Source organism: Pristis pectinata, chromosome 37 (assembly GCF_009764475.1).
Source record: "Pristis pectinata isolate sPriPec2 chromosome 37, sPriPec2.1.pri, whole genome shotgun sequence".
Taxonomy (NCBI): Eukaryota; Metazoa; Chordata; class Chondrichthyes; order Rhinopristiformes; family Pristidae; genus Pristis; species Pristis pectinata.
Window position 1 is genome coordinate 5,227,567 of NC_067440.1, and position 18,551 is coordinate 5,246,117.

At 53.8% G+C, this 18,551-nt stretch overlaps 1 protein-coding gene across 10 annotated transcripts in view; it reads left to right on the forward strand.

The window, feature by feature from the left end:
• The window catches only part of LOC127586586 (lysine-specific demethylase 6B-like), a 213,194-nt gene that overhangs the window by 150,188 nt on the left and 44,455 nt on the right, over positions 1–18,551 (forward strand). For 7 of the 10 annotated variants that reach the window (XR_007958709.1, XM_052044654.1, XM_052044661.1 and 4 more), the window contains 2 exons: positions 594–5,163; positions 5,893–6,192. The gene's annotated coding sequence lies outside the window, so the exon portion shown is untranslated. The remainder of the gene's footprint in view (positions 1–593; positions 5,164–5,892; positions 6,193–18,551) is intronic. The other 3 variants (XM_052044656.1, XM_052044655.1, XM_052044663.1) reach the window with 1 other exon arrangement.

The window sequence follows — 18,551 nt, forward strand, 5'->3', positions numbered from 1 at the left end:
CTGGGGTGCTGACCACAGCGAAGCCTGTCGACCTGCAGCGCACCGTACAGGACAGGATTTGCATTTCTTCCCATCCGCGTCCTGCAGGAAGTTTCGGGAGAGAAGGAAACAAGCAGAATGGGCAAATAATTGGCAAATGATGTTCGGCAGAGGGAAAGCAATCAGGGAGAGCATTTACTTCCGGGAAGAACGGATAAATCCTGGAGTATTAAATGTTGCCAGATCACAGACTGGGCACTGGGGTTTATTTCTAGAAGGACAGGATTGGAACGACCTTTATCCAATGTTGGTCGGACCGGGCTTCGAGTGAGGGTTGTGTGCAGGTCTCGTCCGCGTACACTGGGACATCACTCCTTGCGGATTCCATGTCTTCTCGAGCTCCGGGGTTGGGAATGCTGCGGATCAGGAACGGGGTGGGGTGTGTGAGCCATTCAGAGCCAGAACTGGGGCTGCCGTAGGGTCCGAAACGAGGGTCGGGTGCAAGGTGAAACCTGTGAGGTGGCCCACATAAATGTTGTTCTGGCCTTGGAGGGGACGAACCCTGTAGGTTCTGTAGCCTTACTGTCATTGTGTGACTCTTTTGTTATCCGTAGGATGTCCGTACCCCTCCCCCTCACCCCTCAAGAACCTGGAGCGTTTGAGGTCTCTGGGCCTGTACTCGAGTTCAAAGGGATGAGGGGGATCTCATTGAAACCTCCTGGATACTGAAAGGCCTGGATAGAGTGGACGTGGAGAGGATGTTTCCATCAGTGGGAGAGTCCAGGATCCGAGGGAACAGCCTCAGAATAAAGGGACGTCCCTTTGGAACAGACGAGGAGGAATTTCTTCAGCCAGAGGGCGGTGAATCTATGGAATTCGTTGCCACAGAGGGCAGTGGAGGCCAAATTATTGGGTGTATTTAAGGCAGAGATCAATAGGTTCTTGATTGGTGAGGGGGTTCAAGGTTACGGGGAGAATGGGGTTGAGAAAAAAACCAGCCATGGTTTTTGGCGGAGCAGACTCGATGGGCCGAATGGCCCTATATCTTGGTGTTACGACGAGGGCTGAGTGCATTAATGAGGATTATGGAGGTGTGGGAGTGGATGTAGGGGAGGTTGAGGAGGGTGACCCGGTGCATCATCAGACCAGGGGTGCTGTGACCAGGGAGCAGCTGAGGGGAGAGGCCTTTAACCCGAATGGAGATGGAGAGCATGCGGAGGGCATTTACACTGGTGGGGGAGAGATGAACCAGAGGCCGTCATTGTCCCGACGGCCCCCCAGATATCCAGTCGGGAATTCAGAGGGAAGTCCTTGAGCCAGAGAGCAGTGGGAGTGTGGATCTCGCTCCCAGGGAGCGGGTGAGGTGAATCGTACTGCGGAGTTTGAGGGGGTTCCTGGGAAAGGTACAGAGGGGCCCGTTGACATGAGGAGTTACGTAGAGCAGTAGTGCTAGCAGTCTCTGGTTAGGCTGAATGGCCTGTTTTTGGTGGAGTGGACACAGTTCCCTTTATGTCCCCTGTGTTGGAATATGGGAATAAGGCCACCAGCTTGTGCACAGCAAGATCCCACAAAGAGCACCGTGATAAGGTCCAGGTCACCATCTTCACTGGGGGCAGGTACTGGCCCCAGGGTACTGGGGAGAATTCCCCTGTGCAGCGGCCATTGAGAGGGGGGTTTATATTCACCAAGAGGTGTAACATCTCACCTGGAAAAGGCACTGCGGTGTCAGTCTGGATTCTAGTAGCCGAGGCTTCTGAACCTGTGCTCTGAGACAGCTGGGGAGTGGTGTAGAACAGAGGGACCTAGGAGCACAAGTACATGGTTCCCTGACAGTGGAGTCACAGGTAGACAGGGCGGTGAAGAAGGTGTTCGGCACGCTGGCCTTCATCAGTCAGGGCACTGAGTACAGGAGTTGGGAGGTTATGTTGCAGTTGTACAAGGTGTTGGTGAGGTCGCGTTTGGAATATTGTGTTCAGTTCTGGTCACCCTGCTGTAGGAAAGATGCCATTAAGCTGGAAAGAGTGCAGAGGAGATTTAAAATAATGTTGCCAGGAGAGCCTGAGTTATAGGGAGAGGTTAGGCAGGCTGGGACTTTATTCCTTGGAGTGTAGGAGAATGAGGGGTGTTCTGATAGAGGTGTATAAAATCATGAGGGGCACAGATAGGGTGAATACACATAGTCTTGTTTACAAAAATTAGAGGGCGTAGGTTTAAGGTGAGAGGGAAAAGGTTTAAAAGGGACCTGAGGGGCAACTTCTTCACACAGAGGGTGTATATGGAACGAGCTAGAACACCTGCGCTCCGTCCGTAACCGCGACCTGCATCTCCCCGTTGCCGGTCACTTCAGCTCCCCCTCCCGCACTATCACTGATACGTCAGTCCTCGGCCTCCTCCACTGCCGGGAGAATTCCAAGCGCAAACTGCAGGAACAGCTCCTCATTTTCCGTCTTGGAACCTTGCAGCCTCACGTCATGAACATTGAATTCTCCCACTTTAGGTAATCCCCACCCCCCCTTCCCCACACCCCCCCCCCCCCCCACTGTACTTCTTCTCTTCTTCCCTTTCCTAGCCTCCTTTTTTCCCTCTCTCCTTACCTTTGCCCCGTCCCCCGGTGGATCTGCTCTCCCCTCCTCCCCCACACCTGCCCATCACTGTCTCTTACCTGCATCTACCTATCACCAGCCTGTGCCCACCCCACCTCCCCTCCTTTGTCCACCTATCACTGCTCTGTTTTTCCCTCCTATATATCGGGCTTCCCTTTTTCCTATCTTCAGTCCTGAAGAAGGGTCCTGACGCCGAAACGTTGACCGCCTGCTTTTCTCCACGGATGCTGCCTGGCCTGCTGAGTTCCTCCAGCATCATCGTGCTTTTCATCCAGATTCCAGCATCCGCAGTCCTTTGTTTCTCCTAAATTAAGTCCCAACCTATTCAACCTCTTCCCTATAACTCAGGCCCTTGACTTCCAGCAACATCCTCACAAATCTCCTCCACAGTCTTCCCAGCTTCCTGGAATCTTTCCTTCGACAGGGTGACCAACGCTGAACGCAGTACTCCCAAGTGCAACCTCACCAACACCTTGTACAATTTTGTTGGCTTCCATGCGATCACCTCTCCCTCTTCTAAACCAAGCCACAACTGAGAGGCTAAAATCTGGGCGCATGATCCCAATGTTTTGTGGGTCCTTTGCCAGGAACAATAGTGTCCTGGAAGGAGAGCAGGTGTAGAGTTGTGGAAAAATACAACAGGGAAAAAAGACCCTTCAGCACACCAAGTCACTGTGAACAATCAGCCATCCATAATGGGCAGACCCTCTGAGATTTAGACTAACAATAAATCGTGTCCCTAATGTCATTATGCTGTGCGTCTGTGAGGCAGTTAAGGATAGCTTCTTTTATATATATATTCTTTCCAGGGGCTGAGCCAGCATTTAGCTGCCCTCCCTAGGGGTGAACTGCCTTCTTGAACTGCTGCAGTTTGGGTGTTAAGGAGGGAGTTCCAGGATTTTGACCCAGTGACGGTGAAGGAACGGCAATATATTTCCACGTCAGGATGGTGTGTGGCTTTGAGGGTAACTTCCAGGGGGTGGTGTCCCCCATGCTTTTGCTGCCCTTGTCCTTCTAGCTGGTCGGGTGGATAGTGGCGTTCAAATTCAGAAAGATCTGGTCACGGTCGGTGACTATGGAGGTAGAACCAACCTTGCTCCAAGCAGGTGTCAGAGCAAAGCTCTGGGAGCAAGGAAGACCCAGTGTTGGGTCATGGAATCTGGTTGACAGGAACAACGGAGAGAGCATTCAGAGGGAACACCGCTTGTTACCCCAGATGAAAACAGATGTCACTGCAAGTCCCGCCATAATCGGTGGAGTCTCAGTGACCAGTTATGTTGCAGCTTTGTAAAACCCTGGTTCGGCCGCACCTGGAGTATTGCGTTCAATTCTGGTCGCCCCGTTACAGGAAGGATGTGGAGGCTTTGGAGAGGGTGCAGAAGAGGTTCACCGGGATGCTGGGGGTATGAGCTACGAGGAGAGGTCGGACAAACTTGGGTTGTTTTCTCTGGAGCAGCGGAGGCTGAGGGGAGACCTGATAGGGATTTATAAGATTATGAGAGGCAGAGATTGGGTAGACAGCTGGTATCTTTTCCCCAGGGTCAAAATCCCTAATACTAGAGGGCATGCCTTTAAGGTGAGAGGGGGGAAGTTTAAAGGGGATGTGCGGGGCGAGTTTTTTACACAGAGAGCGGTGGGTGCCTGGAATGCGCTGCCAGGGGTGGTGGTGGAGGCAGATACGATAGAGGTGTTTTAAGAGGCACATTAACTTCTATGTACACATTAACAGGTATGCAGGGGATGGAGGGATAGGGACCATGGGCAGGCAGAAGCGATTAGGTGACATTCCCTTCATTATTTCGGCACAACATTGTGGGCCGAAGGGCCTGTTCCTGAGCTGTACTGTTTCGTGCTCAGTTCCCTGCCGTCAAGATGTCATCTGTAGTTGAATTCCCGGTGGCTTCTGTTAGGGGGTCACTGGGGGAGGGGGAAGTGTGTACGTCAGGGGAGCAAGGTGGTTACAGTGACCTCAGAAGATGTAATGTCATATAGGTACAACTTATCCTCTTCCTGATCGTCATTGGAGACCTTTACGGACTGTTCTGCTGGGGGACTGCCCCCTTAAGAGAGGGCCTTAATGCTCGCTGTTCTATTAGGCACGGGGCGCATTTACTTGAGTTTATATCCACACACAAGTGGAAGAGGGGATGGGGTGATAGGGCAGGGCTGGAGATGCAGTGACAGTGGAACAAGTGGTGGTTCGAGGCATGAGCTGGGAGATGGACATGACTGCTCTACAGGGTCCTTTAGCGATGAGGGAATCCCGGCTGTGACGTATAGTGGGCGGTGTCCCTCTGACGCTATCCTGTGTGGGGGAAGGGGCTGGCTAGGAGTTTTTTTAAAAAACACATTTCTATTTCTTTGTGTGTTAACGACACTCTGGGCAACAACAAGAAAGTGTCTCATACGCCCTCCGATGAATCATTCGGAGAGGGGAGAGGGGAAAAAGAGCCAGTGCAGCTTCTGAGCAGGCAGTGAGCACAGTTGTCGGAGTGTCTCAGAACAAGTTCCAGACATTGCCTGAGACCGTGGAATTTAAAAAAACCTTTTTGTGTGCTTGAACTCAGAGCATCACAGTAAGGTAAGTGTGTGTGATTTCAGCTTTGTGGTGTAGTCTCTGTCAGTCTGAATGGAAATTATAAACCTATGTTATTTATATATATATATATATATATATATATATATATACATATATATATATAGACACACGGGGCACAGCGATACACACAGGCACAGTAATATACAGACACACAGGCACACACACAAAGGCACACATATGTACACACACACACACAGAGGCATAGAGACATACAGACATACACATATACACACAGGCTCTCTCTCTCTCTCTCTCTCTCTCTCTCTCGCTCTCTCTCTCTCTCTCTCTCGCTCTCGCTCTCTCTCGCTCTCTCTCTCTCTCTCTCTCTCGCTCTCGCTCTCTCTCTCTCTGAAGCCCTTACATTGAAACCAGCACACAAAAGGTTCCAGAAGTGTGTCAATGCCGTTTTGTTTCGGCTGCTCACTGTATCAGTTTCACAGTGATCACATGTGGCCACATATATACAATGTAACCATTTCTTCCTTAAATGTAGCAACATCAGTGTAACATTTTATCTTGGTTCAGTCCAGCGTCTCATCCCACCATGAACGGAAATTAAGTGTCCCATAGTTTAACGATGGTACAGTTACATTTTAGTGCAGTTTGTGTTGTTTTTACCCGATGTTTCTCCATAAGTTGGATACTGTGCTCTATTCCTGTCTCTCATTGCCGAGCGGTCTGGGTATAATTATATGTGTTTTTATTGGTGAGGCATGTCGGTTTGTCGTCTGGGAAGTGGCTGGGAATCCTGAGGACAACCTGCCCAAGTCAATCGCCCACTTCCTTCTCTCGTACCCCAACTTCACGTGGATGAGACAAAGAGGGATTGTTGACTGGAGGAAGTGGACAGTGAACTTCTGGACCGGCGCTCCTGACTGTGTACCCCTTCCCCTTGAGAAGAATTGGAAAGAAAAGGCGGCTGGAAACACTGATTAAGCACAGGGCAAGTGTGAAGAAACCAGCTCCTCACAGGGACAGATATGTCCGGAGGCAAGAGTTTTAATGGTCAGGGTAAGTGTCATGTGTTTTATACCAATAAATAAATCGACTGACTTACACAGAGGGGAGGGGATGTGCAAATTAAAGACGTCGCTTCTAAAACTGGTAATGTCTCACATTGGTCAGGTGGGGCCCACCGTTTCAACATGTTTAACCATCATAATGGGGATGTTACAAACTGTACGTGATAAACCGCAGCGTCTGTCTGCCTCTCTCTCCCTCTCCCCTCTCTCCCTCCCCCCTCTCCGTCTCCCCCCTCTCCATCTCCCCTCTCTCCCTCTCCCCTCTCTCCCTCTCCCCTCTCTCCCTCCCCCCTCTCCGTCTCCCCCTCTCCGTCTCCCCTCTCTCCCTCTCCCCTCTCTCCCTCCCCCCTCTCCCTCCCCCCTCGCCGTCTCCCCCTCTCCGTCTCCCCTCTCTCCCTCTCCCCTCTCTCCCTCCCCCCTCTCTCCCTCTCCCCTCTCTCCCTCCCCCCTCTCCGTCTCCCCCCTCTCCGTCTCCCCCCTCTCCGTCTCCCCCCTCTCCGTCTCCCCCTCTCCCTCTCCCCCTCTCCCTCTCCCCTCTCCCTCTCCCCTCTCTCCCTCTCCCTCCCCTCTCTCCTCTCTCCCTCTCCCCTCTCCCCCTCCCTCTCCCCCTCTCCCTCCCCTCTCCCCTCTCTCCCTCTCCCTCTCCCCTCTCTCCCCCTCTCCTTCTCCCTCTCCCCTCTCTCCCCCTCTCCTTCTCCCTCTCCCCTCTCTCCCCCTCTCCTTCTCCCTCTCCCCTCTTTCCCCCACACACACTGTCTCTCCCTCTCCCAACACACACTCTCTCTCTCCCACTCTCTCTCTCTCCCTCTCTCCCTGTCTCTCTCTCTCCCCTCTGTCTTCCCTCTCTCCCCACTCTCAGCCCTTTCTCTCTCTCCTCTCTCTCCCCCTCTCATCCCCTGCTTTCTCCTCCATCCCCCACCCTCTCTACCCCTCTCTCTTTCTCACCCCATGTCTCCCTCCCCCTCCACTCTCTCCTGCCCCCACCTCTCTCTGCTCCACACCGTTCACCCTGACCTTCCCCCTCCACAGTGTGACAAGGATTGTGTTCTGACGTTCACAGTTCCACCTTCACTGTTTGTCCCTGTCCTTTGGTGAAGGTCACCCCATCCCTGCTGGGCGAGGGAGTGGGGCAGACGGCCTTGAGTCGGAATGTCCTGTACCTATCCTGTGTCAAACAACCCTGCACACACACTGGTCCATGTGATGGGGGGAGAGCGAACGTGCCCTGACGGTCGGGCCTAGCGCAGGCTGAGAAGCCTGGAACGAGATTAGGTCAAGGGGAGGGGGGCCTGATACCTGCTGAAATATCCCCAAAAGGTGAATGTTATTGTCTTGCCTTGGACCTGGCGGGACCTCAGTGCATGTCCCTCTTCCTTATCTCCCTACGACAGAGAAGGAGGCTATTTGGCCCATTGAGTCCATTCTAGCTCACAGAGCCATTCCCATTCCTGCACTAATCCTCCCTGCAAGCTACTTCTTACCCCACCCCCCCAACCCCAACCCCTGCTCCCACTCACTGGGAGAGCTGCTGCCTCACAGCTCCAGAGACCCGGGTTCGATCCCGACCTCGGGTGCTGTCTGTGTGTGGAGTTTGCACGTTCTCCCTGTGACCGGGTGGGTGGGACCCCCTTGCCTGGCTCCCTCGGGCATCCCCCCCTCCCCCCCCCCCCCACCGACATCCCCCACCTATGGGATGTCCCACCAAGCTACACCAGGGGGACCACATCCACAATGTGCAGAGCAAGATCCCGTGAGCATTGTCCTGTAGGATAAAATGGTGGGGGGGGGGGGGAGGTGGGCTGGTGTTGTCCATGGTCAGCACGGACCGATGGGCTGAAGGGCCTGCTTCTGTGCTGTACAGCTCGAAGACTGGGCGGGGTGGTGCGGGCGGGAGCGAGGATTCCCAGACAGAGCGAGAGGCTAATCCGTGGGTGCGGGATTTGAACCCACAGCCAGCTGACCCAGAGCCGAGAAGGTGTGAGCCCTTGAGCCCTGGCAGGCAGCCAATAGGGAGCGGGAGCGGAGGCAGGGGATTAGATCGAGATGAATCCTCCGCCGGGGGAGGGCCGTGGGAGGGGAGGGGGCAGCAGTGAGGGTTTCATTGTGTTCTGTCTTCAGTGTCACTGCTGTGGATGGGTTTACAGGAAGACTGGTTTCCTTTAAAGGGGAAAAATGCACCTCACCACAGGCAGGACGTGGGAGGTGTTTAGAGAAAGGCGTGTTGCAAAAGCACGCAAGGTTTCGTCAGACCAGCTTCCGGCTGTTGGAGGATTCTACTGGCTCGGGGAAGAGCTGTACCCAGGGGTGGCAGTCTCTTCAGCTGCCCTCCCCTCCGTGTCCGTCCCGCCCACCCTCCGCGTCCCTCCATCCCCCGCGTCCCTCCCTCCCTCTCTCCCCTCCCTCTCTCCCTCCCTCCCTCTCTCCCTCTCCCCTCTCTCCTTCCCTCCCTCTCCCTCACTCTCTCCCTCTCTCCCTCCCTCTCCCTCTCGGTCCCAGGATATCTGCAGCCATGTAATGTGTCTGCCCCAGTGCTGGCTGGAGGTGTGGGGTTGGGGAGGTGGGGTCAGGGGCTCTGACCGTGTGATTCCTCCCCCCGACTCACCACCACAGCTCCCTGCCGCCTGCCCTTTAAACCTCTGAGCTCATCAGTGTGGCTCGGCCGTGGGCGGGCCAGGTGTCAGCACGGGGGGGGGGGGGGGGGGGGGGAAGCGACGAAACAAGGCGAGCGAGCGTGACACTCCAAGGGGAGGGGCTGAGTCAGCCGGAGCCGCCTGTGATCACACCAGCCGTGCCCATGCTTAACCCTTTGTGCACCAAAGTGTGTGGAGAAAGCCGACCACCGTTCCCTTGCGACCCTGTGTACACCTCAGGGTCTGGCCCGGGACGTGACCCTGCGTTTGGTAAAGCCGGGCCTCGTGGTCAATATCCCAGAGAGTGTACATGGGTTTGGTAAATATCTCACCACCCAACACACCTCTGTGCATGCAGGTACGGGGGGAGAGAGAGAGACAGAGAGCGGGGGAGGGAGAGGGGGAAGGGGAGGGGGGAGAAGGAGAGAGAGAGGGGAGGGAGAGGGAGGGGGAGAGGGGGAAGGGGAGGGGGGAGAAGGAGAGAAAGAGGGGAGGGAGGGGAAGAGGGGGAGAGGGGGAAGGGGAGGGGGGAGAAGGAGAGAGAGGGCAGAGAGAGGGGGAAGGAGGGAGAGAGAGGGGAAGAGAGGGAGAGAGAGAGGAGAGAGGGGGAGAGAGAGAGAGCGAAGGAGAGGGGTAAGGAGAGAGGGAGAGAGAGCGAGCAACAGAGGCGGGGAGAGAGAGGGGGAGAGACAGACAGAGAGAGTGCGACGGGGTAGAGAGACCGCTAGATAGAGCGAGGAGGAAAGTCACAGAGAGATAGACAGACATAGAGAGTGGGGAGGGGAGAGAGACGGTGACAGAAAGAGCAGGTGGGACGGACAGACCAAGTCCGAGGAGGATGGAGGGCAGATTACATTGAAAATATCTCCGGGCCAAAGTGAAGCAGTTGTTTCCCTTTGAACAGTCAAACAGTTCCGTTGTCACTTTAGCTGAGCGAGCTTTCACCGTCAAACATCCCACCGGGTGGGATTTAATTCCCATTCTGTGGGATCAGCGGTCCAGCAACACCAGCTCCTCACTGCCAGTGGGAAACGTGACTGATGTAACCATTGTAGGTCACATTGTCAGGGAGCCAGTCTGTCCCACCAGAGCAGTAGGCCGTGTGTGGATGGAATCCCGTCCACTGAGAGGGCTGCACTGTCAGAAGTGCCAGAGAGAGACAAACAGACCCCATTTGCTCCCTGCAAAGTGAAGAGAAGAGTTTGCCCGATCAGTAGCCTGTGTATAAACCCAGATGGCTCATTAATCCTCACCCAGGAGAGGAAATCTGTCCTCCTTACTCCCTCCAGACTCCAAATCCGGCATTGTGGGTGGCTTTTAACTGCTCCCTGAACGATCCCATCCCACTGCTCAGACCCAGGGGCACAAGTACATGGTTCTCTTAAAGAGGCAACACAGGTAGACAGGGTGGTGAAGAAGGCATTCGGCACGCTGGCCTTCATCGGTCAGGGCACTGAGTACAGGAGTTGGGACGTCACATTACTGCTGAAGACATTGGTGAGACCGCACTTGGGGTCTAGGCTGCAGTTCTGGTCGCCCAGCTATAGGAAGGACGTCGTGAAGTTGGAGAGGATGCAGAAAGATTCAGGAGGATGTTCCCGGGACTGGAGGGCTTGATTTATAAGGAGAGACCGGATAGGCTGGGACTATTTTCCCAGGAGTGATGGAGGCTGAGGGGTGACCTTAGGTTTATAAAATCACAAGGGGCGTAGGTAAGGTAGATGGTCACAGTCATTTTCTCAGGGTAGGGGAGTCTAAAACTAGAGGGTGTAGGTTTAAAGTGAGAGGGGAAAGTTTTAAAGGGGCAACTTTTTCACACAAGAGGGCAGTAGGTATATGGAACGAGCCGCCAGAGGAAGTGGTTGAGGCAGGTACAGTTACAGTGCTTAAAAGGCACTTGGACAGGTACAGGGATAGGAAAGGTTGAGAGGGAATGGGACTGGATTAGGTGGGCACCTTGGTCAGCACAGACGAGTTGGGCCGAAGGGCCTGTTTCCGTGCTGTGTGAGTCTATGATCAAGGGTTTTTAGGGATGCTGGCTTTGCCAGCGATCCATAAATCCTGAAAAGTGAATACATTTCAAAAAGGTGTCTGTGGATACCCGGGCATTTTGTTCAAGGCCCTGACCTGTGATGTGTTGGAATCTCTTCTTGCCGAGTCTGTGGAACTCAGTACCCCAGTGGGTCGTGGAGGTTAGATTCCTCGAGGTATTGATAGAGGAGGTGGTGCTGAAGATCTGAGGGGACTCCAGGAGACCGGATTTTCGTGTTAGAATGAAGGCCGGACAATAGGGCAGCAGGGCCTCCAGGAAGGTGTGTGGTGACCGGCAGTTCTCGGGGTGGCGGGGGGTGTGGGTGATGGACTTGCCCCTGTGTCTGTGGGTGGGGGCAGAGTCATGGTCAGTGGCAGACAGTCGCCAGTGTTCCTGTTCCAAAAGCACGCCGGTGTGCAACAGACATAGTTGTACAGCACGGGAACAGGCCGTTCGGCCCAACTCGTCCGTGCCAACCCAGGTGCCTACGCTTGAGCCAGTCCCACTTGCCTGCGTTTAGCCCCATATCCCTCTAAACCTTTCCGATCCATGTACCTGTCCAAATGTGTTTGTAATGTAATTGTACCTGCCTCTACCACTTCCTTGGCAACTCGTTCCACATACTCTGCGTGTAAAACCTGCCCCTATAAATCTTCCCCCCTCCCCTCACCTTAAACCTACGCCCTCCAGTTTTGGACTCCTCTACCCTGGGAGAAAGACTGTGTCCATCCACCTTATCTACACCCCCTCATGATGTTACAAACCTCGATAAGGTCACCCCTCAGCCTCCGTCGCTCCAGGGAAAACAGTCCCGGCCTATCCAGCCTCTCCTTACAACTCAAGCTCTCCATTCCCGGGAACGGGAACACCAGAGACCGCAGACACTGGAATCTGGAGCAACAAACAATCTGCTGGAGGAGCTCAGCAGGTCGGGCAGCGTCTGTGGGGGAAATGGACAGTTGATGTTTCATCTTTCCTGCACCCTCTCTAGCTTAATCAGACCCAACCGTCCCAGTTGAGAGACTCCTGGTTCAGGAGTATGGCTCCCACTGTTCCCTCTTCATTGGGAGTGCACAATACAGGCGTTCCTTGCTTTACCAAGGAGGGCGTTCCTGATAAAACATCTTGTTCAGCTAAATTTTGTAAATCATCAGCGCAAAATACGTCATTGGGATTTCAGTACTGCATTATTTGTACAGCATGAGGGCAGCCCAGTGAGCCACTGCCTCACAGCCCCAGTGAGCCACTGCCTTATAGCCCCAGAGACCCGGGTTCGATCCTGACCTCCGGCACTCTGTGTGTGTGCGTGTGTGTGTGTGTGCGTGCGTGCGTGCGTGCGTGCGTGTGCGTGTGTGTGATTTGCACCTTCTCCCTGCGACCGCATGGGTTTCCCCGGGTGCTCCGACTCCCTCCCACATCCCAGAGATGAGCTTGGAGGTTAATTAGCCTCTAATTGGTGTGCATTTGAGAGAGGACGGGGTAAGGGGGATGAAGAGAGGGGGAAATGGGACTGATGGGAACCAGCTGGACCTGAAGGGCAAATGGTCTTGTCTGTGCTACGTTACCAAGCAAACTGTATAAATGAAGGTACATACCCTCAGAGAGCCAGTCGTGTAACAGCGGAAGTTCATGTCAGGGCATTGCCCTGCCAGAGGTAACACAAGTAAAGGCAAACAAATTAGCCCCCGTGACCAATAACTTGGTGGATGAGAGGAAGGTCTCAAACATCTAAAGGGAGAGGGGTGCGGAAGAGGTTCACCAGGACGCTGCCCGGATTAGAGGGCAGGTGCTTATCAGGAGAGGTCGGACAAACTTGGGTTGTTCTCTCTGGAACGGCAGAGGCTGAGGGGAGACCTGACAGAGGTTTATCAGATTACGAGAGGCAGAGGTAGGGTAGGCAGCCGGTACCCTTCTCCCAGGGTCGAAATGTCTAATACTAGAGGGCATGCGTTTAAAGTTAGAGGGGGTAAGTTCAAAGGAGATGTGCGGGATGAGTTTTTTTACACGGAGAGCGGTGGGTGTCTGGAATGCTCTGCCAAGGGTTGGGAGAGGGATGTGGACGTTGTGCAGGCAGAAGGGATTAGTTAGGTGTCTAATTACTCGTTAAATTAGTTCAGCACAACAGAGTGGGCCGAAGGGCCTGTTCCTGTGCTTAAGTTACAGATTCTTGTCCTGATGCAGCAAGGCAAAGGCCGTCGGGGAGTCTTCGTCTCCCTGGCCTCAGTTTGATCTGGTCGAGACTGTCAAAAGTGCCCCCCTCCCTCCTCTCTCACCCCAACCCACCCCGTCCTCCCCTGCCAACCCCCCCACGCCACGCGCCCCCCCACCGTCCCGGCCCCTGGCTTTCCGTCCCGTCAGCAGAGTCTGAGCGCGTGCGGGTCTCCGTGACGCGACCGCAGATTTCCGATCCGGCCGCCTCGTTCAGTGCGACTGTGTGTAACTGTTCCACAGCGAGAACAGGAACCAGTTCCTGTGTGTGGCTCAGCCGCACGTCCGGTCCGAGTCACGGGCTCTTCCTGCGCCGTCTGGTGAGAGCTCCTGGTTCCTGCCAGATGTGCCGGCCGCGATCTCACACTCCCGGACCCTGCAGCTCGATGCCTCTTTTATCTCTTTTTTCCAGACCAGAGCTGCTTTTCAATGTTTATTTTGTTCTTTGAACCTTTGTGTGGTGATCGTAACCAGAGCAGCTGGCAAACCCCTTCAACACAAGACTGTTGGCCACTTGCTGTTTGTTGACAATTCAGCTTCCTTCCTCTCACTGTAACCCCTCTCCCCCAGCGCCCCGCCTCACTGACTGTGTCCCCACTGATGTTCATCCCCCTCCCTCACACCGTCTCTCAGTGACCCCGCTCCCCCAGCGCCCCGCGTCACTGACTGTATCCCCACTGACGTTAATCCCCCTCCCTCACACCTTCCCTCAGTATCCCCTCTCCCCCAGCGCCCTGTGTCACTGACTGTATCTCTTGTACACCCCAACAACAACATATAGTTTCACCCAAAAGCCAGCAGAATCCTGAAATGCAGCCAATGCTGTAACAGAGAGCAGTGTTGTAATCGGGGTGCAGTGTTGTAATAGGGAGAAGTGTTGTAATAGGGAGAAGTGTTGTAATTGGGGTGTAGTGTTGTAATAGGGAGAAGTGTTGTAATAGGTAGTGCTGTAATAGAGGCACAGTGTTGTAATAGGAAGCAGTGATGTAATCGGGATGCAGTGTTGTAATGGGGAGCAGTGATGTAAAAGGGAGCAGCAATGTAACGGGGAGCGGCAATGTAGTAGGGAGCAGTGATGTTGTGGGAAGCAGTGATGTAATAGGGCGTAGTGATGTAATGGGGAGCGGGGATGTAATGGGGAGCAGTGATGTTATGCAGGGCAGTGATGTAATAGGGAGTGGTGGTGTAACGGGAAGCAGTGATGTAATGGGGAGCAGTGATGTTATGCGGGGCAGTGATGTAATGGGGAGCGGTGATGTAATGGGGAGCAGTGACGTAATAGGGAGTGGTGGTGTAACGGGGAGCAGTGATGTAATGGGGAGCAGTGATGTTATGCGGGGCAGTGATGTAATAGGGAGCGGTGATGTAATAGGGAGCGGTGATGTAATAGGGAGTGGTGGTGTAACGGGGAGCGGTGATGTAATGGGGAGCGGTGATGTAATGGGGAGCAGTGATGTTATGCGGGGCAGTGATGTTATGCGGGGCAGTGATGTAATAGGGAGCGGTGATGTAATAGGGAGTGGTGATGTAATGGGGAGCGGTGATGTAATGGGGAGCGGTGATGTAATAGGGAGCGGTGATGTAATGGGGAGCGGTGATGTAATGGGGAGCGGTGGTGTAATAGGGAGTGGTGGTGTAACGGGGAGCAGTGATGTTATGCGGGGCAGTGATGTAATAGGGAGCGGTGATGTAATGGGGAGCAGTGATGTAATAGGGAGCGGTGATGTAATGGGGAGCGGTAATGTAATGGGGAGCAGTGATGTTATGCGGGGCAGTGATGTAATAGGGAGCGGTGATGTAATAGGGAGCAGTGATGTAATAGGGAGTGGTGGTGTAACGGGGAGCGGTGATGTAATGGGGAGCGGTAATGTAATGGGGAGCAGTGATGTTATGCGGGGCAGTGATGTAATAGGGAGCGGTGATGTAATGGGGAGCAGTGATGTAATAGGGAGCAGTGATGTAATGGGGAGCAGTGATGTAATAGGGAGCAGTGATGTAATAGGGAGTGGTGGTGTAACGGGGAGCGGTGATGTAATGAGGAGCGGTGATGTAATGGGGAACAGTGATGTTATGCGGGGCAGTGATGTAATAGGGAGCGGTGATGTAATAGGGAGTGGTGGTGTAACGGGGAGCGGTGATGTAATGGGGAGCAGTGATGTTATGCGGGGCAGTGATGTAATAGGGAGCGGTGATGTAATGGGGAGCGGTGATGTAATGGGGAGCGGTGGTGTAATAGGGAGTGGTGGTGTAACGGGGAGCAGTGATGTTATGCGGGGCAGTGATGTAATAGGGAGCGGTGATGTAATGGGGAGCAGTGATGTAATAGGGAGCGGTGATGTAATGGGGAGCAGTGATGTAATAGGGAGCAGTGATGTAATAGGGAGTGGTGGTGTAACGGGGAGCGGTGATGTAACGGGGAGCGGTGATGTAATGGGGAGCGGTGCCCCTTTCAGAGAGGAATCTCTGGGATGAATTATTTCTATTTCTGTCATTACCGTCTGGGCTGAACGTGACCGATCCGCACAGCCAACATTTCAAACAAGGCCAGGACTCTCCCTCCATGCTTTGGGGCCTAGTTTTAAATGTACCCTTTCATGTAGCTGGTGAATCCACCCCGGGCAACCACAGGTGAGGGGCTGTTCGAGTGATGTCTGGAGTCACACATAGATTGGCCTGGGAAAGTGGGGGCAGATTCCCTCCCCTGGGGGTCTCAGTGAACTGGATTTGTTTCAGCCAGAGACTCAAACAGGCCCTTCAGCCCATCGTGTCCATGCCGACCATCGAGTTCCTTTCTCCACTAATCCCATTTGCCAGCACCCTGACACAGGCAAACGGAACCAGCTCAGATAGACATCCTGGTCAGCATAGACGATTTGGGCCAAAGGCCCTGTTTCCCTGCTTCTGCCCTCTTCCCTTCCAGTCCTGACGAAGGTTCTCGGCCCGAAACGTTGACTGTGTATTTCCCTCCATGGATGCTGCCTGAGCCGCTGAGTTCCTCCAGCGTCCTGTGTATTGCTCCGGATTCCAGCATCTGCAAAATTTCCTGTCTCTCCTTAAATGCTGTGAGAATCTCTGCCTCCACCACCCCCTCAGGCAGTGCGTTGCAGGTTCCAACACCCCCCCTACGGAGGAAAAAATTCCTCCTGGGATTCCCCCTCTGAACCTCCCAACCCCTTACCCAAAACCTCTGCCTCTGGCCTTAGGTATCTCTGCCACGGGGAGGTTTCCTTCTTGGCTACCCTATCTATGCCTCTCATAATTTCGTAGCAGGGGAACAGAGCCGGTCTATGCAGTGTCCCCTCGTAACTGAGACACTCCATCCCAGGCAACAACCCGGCGAATCCCCTCTGCACCCTCTCCAGCCCAATCCATCCTGTGGTGACCAGCTGTGGTCAGGCTGATGTTTTATAAAGTTCTACCAAGACCCCCCTACTCTTGTGTTCTATCTCCCGGCTAACGAAGGCGAGAATCCTGCCTGCCTTCCTCACCACTCTGCCTGCTTGTTCTGCCACCGTCAGGGATCCTTGGACTTCACATGAAGATCACTGTGTTCCTCAGTACTCCCGAGGGTCCCTACCATTCGTTGACCATGACCTACCCTAATGAGTCCCCTGAAGCTCATCACTTGTCACCCTCAGCTCGTTCTGTTCTGATCATTAACCAAGGCCCAAACTTCATCGCTCCAGGTTTATCGATCACCTTACCGGCATCCCAAATATTCCAGTCGGAGTTCCCGGCTCCGCTCCACGGCCCCGCCAGGCCGTGGAGTGGACTCCCTGCCGTAGGTCGGGAGTCGAGGGGATTGGGGAGGGGGTGCAAATGGGGAGTGGCGGAGTGTGGAGGTGGGGGCGCTCGGAGGGATGGAGGCTGAGGAGGGATCTGAACACGTGGAACCATGGAAAGGGTGCAGAAGTGGTTCACCAGGGTGCTGCCTGGATTAGAGAGAAGAGTCATGGAGGCATACAGCACAGGCCCTTCGGCCCAACTCGACCCTGCCAACCAAGATGCCCATCTGAGCCAGTCCCATTTGCCCGCATTCGGCCCGTATCCCATCCACGTACCTGTCTGTCTCTTTCAAATTACCTGCCTCAACCACTTCCTCTGGCAGCTCGTTCCATACACCCACCACCCTCTGTGGGAAGAAGTTGCCCCCTCAGGTCCCCCTTAAATCTTTCCCCTCTCACCTTAAACTGCCACCCTTGAGTTTTTGATACTCCAACCCTGGCGAAAAGACTGTGCACTCACCCTCTCTATGCCCCTCATGATTTTATACACCGTTATAAGATCACCCCTCTTTCTCCTACACTCTCAGGAATAAAGCTCTAGCCTGCCCACAATCTTTTTCCCAGGGAAAAGGGAACAAAAAACTAGGGGGGCCTAGGTTTAAGGTGAGAGGGGGAAGATTTAAAAGGGGCCTGAGGGGCAACTTTTTCCAGAGGGTGGTGAGGATATGGAATGAGCTGCCAGAGGAAATGGTGGAGGCGGGTACAATAACTACATTTAAAAGACACTTGGACAGGTACAGGGATAGGAAAGGTTCAGAGGGATAGGGGCCAAACGCGGGCAAATGGGACCAGCTTAGATGGGAATCTTGGTCGGCATGGACCAGCTGGGCCGAAGGGCCTGTTTCCGTGCTGTATGACTCTCTGACTCTAGGGCAGTGAATCTGTGGAATTCTCTGGAGGCCAGATCATTAGATATATTTAAGGTTGAGACGGATAAATATTTGAAGGATTAATCTCACCACAACAGCAAAGGTTGATGCATAGAGTGGTTTCTGAACTGCAAAGGACTGTGGGTACTATGTCCCCCATGACACTGGTTCACAAACCACAGTGGGGAGTTGTCATCACACAAAGTAGTTCATCCCCTGTCGGACAGTTTGCAGCATCATGTCGTTCTGGAAGGCACTTTATAAATTCTTGTTGGCGATTGTGTTCAGTGAGATTCCGATTGTTCGGGCATCTTGATGGTTTGGCATCTGACTCACTTACTATTCAGGAATACGAGCCAGGTGTCCAGAGGGAAAGTAGGGTGTGCGGCCAGAACAACGGGGGTCAGGATTTGGGAGGGTTTGTGTCCGGAGACAGGGTCCAGAGGGTTTAGATATTTCCCGCTCCCGTTAAGCTCATCTTGTTCACTGGGAAATTTATTATACCACGTGTAAAAAAAAAAGCAGAATAAAAGTGTGTTTGGGTGTTAATTGAGGGTAACATCCAATAGTCCAGAAATCTGCTCGTTCTGTACTCTAAAGTTTCAAGGCTGGAGACATAAGAGACCACAGACGCTGGAATCTAGAGCAACAAACAATCTGCTGGAGGAGCTCAGTGGGTCCAAGCAGCATCTCTGGGGCAGGAGAAGGAATTATCGATGTTTTGGGTCAAGACCCTGCATCGGGACAGAGAGTGGGTGGGGGGATGCTGGGGGGCGGAGACAGGGGCCACTAGGTGATTGATGGACTGAGGAGGGGCGAAGGAT